At 38.0% G+C, this 6,000-nt stretch overlaps 1 protein-coding gene across 2 annotated transcripts in view; it reads left to right on the top strand.

Annotated features, from left to right (window-relative positions):
• The first annotated feature begins 328 nt into the window (after positions 1-328).
• fstl4 (follistatin-like 4) overlaps positions 329-6,000 on the top strand; it is a 233,319-nt gene continuing 227,647 nt past the window's right edge. For both annotated transcript variants that reach the window (XM_079847136.1, XM_079847135.1), the window contains exon 1: positions 329-481. The gene's annotated coding sequence lies outside the window, so the exon portion shown is untranslated. The remainder of the gene's footprint in view (positions 482-6,000) is intronic.

Genomic DNA, 6,000 nt, shown 5'->3' with positions numbered 1-6,000 from the left:
CTGTGGAGTAAAAGACCGCGACATCTTATACATTTATATGATTTTTAAACAAAATAAACCATTTTTATGATTTATTTTCACAATGTTCAATACAAACATTCATATATTTATTTCATTTTTCTGAAGCCTTTAGCCCCATTGAACTTACTTTTTTTAGTGATTATTATGTTGATTATACAGCACATGATTGTAGCGGCATCTCGTGTGTGTGTGTGTGGCACGAGGATCTTAGGTGTCTAAGGTGTGTGCGTTACATATGCGCTCGCTGTGTGACGTCGCAGGGAGTGTGTGTGTGTGTGAGAGAGAGAGAGAGAGAGAGAGAGAGCAGCTGATATAGGGTGAGCTGGAATAGCGGGTCACTCTCAGTTGAAGGATGGAGTGAAGGAGAGCGGGTGTGTGAGTTCTTCTGTAGATCTGATCTCTGGACAGCTAAAGCGCACATCGCACGCAGTATTTCTGTCTCGGCGCAGGAACACGACAGGTAAAGCACAGGCGACTGAGCCTTTCTCACTGTATTCTGTGATGCTAAAACATTATGATGATGATGATGATGATGAAGCGCGAGCGCGGTCGAACTGGGATTATACCCGTGCTTTACATCTGCATCTGGTCTGTATGGAGAACCTCAGCAAGAGTTTTCTCTGTAGTGTGTGCAGTCAGGGTCTCTGCCTCATGTCTAGTGCGCTGTCTACATAGACAACACTTCTGGGCATCAGTGGCGAGCGCGCGGAGCTGAACATGCGGTGGAGTTAGGCAGATACACCTCGATCACACACACACACACACACACACACGAAAACAGCAGGACCTTTACTTAGACAGCCAGCTCGTGTTTCATCAGAAATGATCTTTGTGTATTATAGAGTTATACGCTGATGTTTTATCACTTTATCTATTACAATATAACATTCTGCCGTTGCCATTTATTAACTGGTTTATTATATAACAATTTATTAATTATTGTTATGATATTCTGTATTTATTTTAACAATATAACAAATGATTGTTTCATATAGGCTACCACTTTGTGACTGAATACATATGTGGGTTACACTTTATTTTAAAGTCGCACACTTATATTATACTTACTCAAATAAGTACTGAGTAATATTAATTAACATGTACTTACTATAGAGTTATGGTTAGGGTTTGATTTAGGGTTGGTTATGTGTAATTATGCATAGTTTACTGTTGTTATTACTATAGTAAGTACATTTAGTAACATGATGTAACTAATTAAAGTGTTACCTATTTGTAACAGGAAAATAATGTAAACATTCTAAATTAAAAATAAAACTGTTAATTAGTTCACCTTTAACATGATATTATATTTGAGAAGACAATAGGCTACTTTTAAAATGAATAAAAAGCATTCTTCCCAGAATTTCTTTATGCAAACCATCACATTTGCTCTGTGATTTAGTGTATTTGATTACATGTTTCGGGTTATTTAGTAATGTGTGTTTGCGTGGGCTGAACTGTCATCTGTCTTTATGTGTATTAGTCACAGACAGTCATGTCATCACATGGCCTTCTGTGTTATCCGTGAACTTATTTCAGATTGAATAGCTCAGATGGGTCGGTATATTCACTATATAAACTGCAGGCACTAAAGTGCTGGTAACAGCATCGTTGTATTTTGTAATGTAATGTTCTGGCACGGCTGCCAGATTTCACCGTAATAACAGAATATGTTTGGGCAGTGTAGCCTACAAATGAGAAGCGGAAGAAATACAGTGTACATTTGACAAAATAGCTTTATATTAAATGTAATGCTTTTGTTATTATTTCCTCTGGCATCTGGTCATGAGAGTCGGTGTCATGCATACTGAATGCCTTTCTGAGTGTGGTATAAGCATACGAATTAGCCAATACTCATGTAAAGTCGTGTCATGTAACCATCGATTAAGACCTTACACTGATTATTAGAGAGAATCACACTATTGGCGCTCATGTAAACGCAGTCATTGTTGGGTTCAGCTTCAGGACTGAACATGCTTTACTCTACACAAGTAATACAAATGATATTAGCGTGAACATAACCTAGTGTAAATGAGAAAACTGAGAATGTTGTAAATCCAGAAAAGCATTAGTTTGACTGAGGTCGCCTGGGTCATATCTTCTTTTCTTTTGAATATAAATAATTGTGTTCATGTTTTTGACTAGTTTTATAACTCAAGCATTAGAGCTGACGGATGAATTTGCCCCAAATGCTGCAGAAGTGGACTGGACGTAAACCTTGAACACGCACCCGAGACCGCATTCGTTTTATTCACTCTCTTATTGAGAATATGTGGTTAGTTGTGGTGTCGACGACCCAATCTGACCCACTCGAATATGAATTTATAGTGTAGGCACGATGTGATATTTCTGTCTCGTACTCAGAGTCAGTGATGAAGCTTTATATCGGGAGAGCGGATGTGTGTGAATAAACATAAGCAGAGAATATTCCTGACATGGTCATCGATGTGCAGAGTGTGTGTGTGTGTGTGTGAATGTCATTCCCAGTCCCAGTCCACGGTTTGGGCTTGTTTGCGGATCAATCCGGATTGAGAAATGTTCCACATGTAATATAACAAGAAGCTCTTGAAAATGTCACACAAGTTATTTTCAACCTTTGTCATGCTATTCACGATCTGCTTGTGTTTGTGTTGTTTGGTGGAGATATTCTGGATGTCGTTCACTGAAGACGAGAGCGTTTAAAGCGTTAACTAATGCGTTGTGTTTGTTCACGATGCTAACCCTCAGTCGCTAGATGAACGGCTAGCTGTGGTTTGCAGTGAGGCTTTGACCAGCGAGTGCAGGACACTGGCTGAAAATACTGTTGTTGTTGTTATTATTATTATTATTAGGCTTCCAGATGAAGCATTTTATGATTTTCCAAAGATTTCTGTCAGTAAAGCCTTTAAACGTTTCTCTTCGTCTGTGTTGGTCATTTCATTCAGAGCATCTCAACACAACTCGTTTGTTGGCGCTGTTGTTGTCAGTTTACATGAGATGCCTCTTTATGTAAAGCCAGATATAATTAGCATAAAACAGAATTATTTTATGTCATTACCCAGCTCAGATGTGAGTATAATGATAATGTAAGCACATACCGGAACAAAAACAGCTGGCGTACTGAAAGCAGAGAGAGTGTGTTAGAGACACCAGACCGAATTATGACTTTAAACCTACAGATTAACCAACGTGATATCATTCATATTTGTAGGAGTTTATGTGTCAGGAGGACTTCACACACTTTCATCACACACACTTTCATCACACACAGCTCTTTATGAACTCATCTGGGCTGAACATTCATTTCTAGACGGGGTTTACTGCGTTTATAATAGATCACACCGATTAAACATATTCATGGTTTCATTCTGTTCTTTATAAGCTTGAAGACTTTGTGACGACACACACACTCACACACACTCACTCACACGCACAAACACACACACACACACACACACACACACACACACACACACACACACACTGTCACACTCACACACACACACACACACACACACACACACACACACACACACACACACACGCCTGTGTGTGTGTGTGTGTGTGTGTGTGTGTGTGTGTGTGTGTGTGTGTGTTTCTGATGAAAGCTTCAGTCTGTGACCAACAGCTTCTGACGCCAAACCAGGGAAATGACTTCGTTCCGCTCTCTGAATCTACAAAACTGATGTCCGGCCGAGGAAAATTTACATCTCTGCCTTTTATTCAAATATTATAAAAAATGTGTAAAATGCATATTGCGTAGTTTTGCTTGAAGTCAATTGTTTTATTTGTGATAATAACGCAATGAAATTTGCCAAATTGTGCCGACATTATTTTTGGCCAGGCTGCCGTACAAAGAAATTATGAACATGCATAAATAAGAGAGAACCAATGAAATATTAATAACTGATTATGCTGTAGTCAGTGTATGCTTCTTTCCTGTGACCTCGTTGTTTATATATATATATATATATATATTTTTTTTTTTTTTTTTTTTTTTTTTACTATTGCATTGTAAAATGAAAATTATGTGGTCAAAAAAAGGTTTTGTGTTTTTGGATGCAAAATTCACTGTTGTTTGCACATAAAAGTGTCTTTGCCGTGTGTGGACACACACAACCACCCTACAATCATACAGATCCATTCAGTTTTTTTAATCCTCAAAAAGCCTCAACAGCCTCATTTATCAGGCAGTCTTGATCTGAGCAGTGTGATGTCATCCTGTTCAGGCTCCGCCCACGGCCGCTGACGGACAGTCCCTCATTAGCATAGTCCCGCCCTCAGCTGGTCGTACTCCGCTATTCTCTCGGTAGCGACACTGGTGTCTCTGAGCTGGTGTTGGCTGTGAGAGTGAACATGAGGCTCTTCATGAGGACGCAGTGCAGTACTTCTGTTTCTGAAGCTAATGCCACACCGATTACACCTAAAGTCATTTCTGTCTGCGTGAATTATTCACTCCAGACTGCTTTCTGAACGACGGACAATTCAAGGCAGGTTTTGCTAAAGAGTAGAAGCTCAAGGATGGACCGTACCCGCTGTTTCGGTAATGAAAGGCACTTTATTACAGTTAGGGTTAGTTGTTTTACGGATATAAAGTTTACCAGTTTATTAAGCACCACTGAAAAGCTGTGTATATATTAGTTTACTGTTAGCTGTAACGAGTGTTTTGTGTTTGTTGAGGATAATGAAAGGGAGAGAGAGAGTTTATGGAGAAGACTTTAATGCGCACTTCTTGTACTGATGATTTTCTGGAGTGAAAACGGACGCTTCATCTTTTGTGTGATGTACAATAAACTTCATAAAAGTAAAGTTTTGGCCATCATTCGTGCGGGGTCTACTCGTGGATAAAAGCAAGATGACAGCATGAGTTATAACTGTAATTACAGTAAACTACACCTGTTCTCCATACAGCGTATATTATTGTGCGATCTGAACTGAACTACTGAGAGTTTCTGACATTTTCTGCCCTGTTTTGTTGTTGCATGAGCTCTTGAAGCTCCGCCCTCTTCTTGTAAGGGGGCGGGGATCAGCAGCTCATTTGCATTTAAAGGGACACACACATAAACCGCACATTTTTGCTCACCCCTCACCCCTGTGGGTATTTTGAGCTGAAACTTCACACACACACTCTGACTTCTTTTATATCCCGTAAAAAGGGGCATTCGACGTCCCCTTTAATATATACAGTCAGAAGTTTGGAAACATTACTGTTTTTAATGTTTTTAAAAGAAGTATCTTATGCTCATCAAGCCTGCATTTATTTGATCAAAAATACAGAAACAAACTGTAATATTGTTAAACATTATTACGATGTAAAATAACTGAATATGTGAATATATAGTAAAGTGTCATTTATTCCTGTGATCAAAGCTGAATGTTCAGCATCATTACTCCAGTCTTCAGTGTCACATGATCCTCCAGAAATCACTCTAATATGAGGATTTGATGATCAGTTCTTATATAGTTAAAAAAAAAAAACTAAATTTATTCAAAATAGAAATCTTTTCTAACAATATGAATATTTACTATATTTACTATTACTATATTGATATACTATATCCTCGCTGAATAAAAGTATTCATTTATTTAAAAAAAAGAAAGAAAAAATACTGACAACAAACATTTTGAATGGTAGTGTATAATGTTACAAAAGATTTCTGTTTTACATAAATGCTGTTCTTTTTTATTTTTTATTCATCAAAAAAACCCTGAAAAAAGTACTGTTTTCAACATTGATAATAACATTGATAATGTGACACTGAAGACTGGAGTAATGATGCTGAAAATTCAGCTTGTAATAATATTTTTCTTTTCTTTTCTTCTCCTTGTAATTTCCTATCTTTAACTGTCTCAATAAAAGGGACAAGAAAATAATACAACTAAATTCAGTTAAGTGAGAGTGAGAGAGAGAGAGAGTGAGAGTGAGAGAGAGAGAGAGAGAGAGAGAGAGAGAGAGAGAGTGAGAGAGAGAGAGAGAGAGATAGAGAGAGAGAGTGTGAG

This window comes from Squalius cephalus, assembly GCF_949319135.1.
Source record: "Squalius cephalus genome assembly, chromosome: 17".
Taxonomy (NCBI): Eukaryota; Metazoa; Chordata; class Actinopteri; order Cypriniformes; family Leuciscidae; genus Squalius; species Squalius cephalus.
Note: the sequence above shows the minus strand (reverse complement) of the source record. Positions and strands in the feature narration are given on the sequence as shown.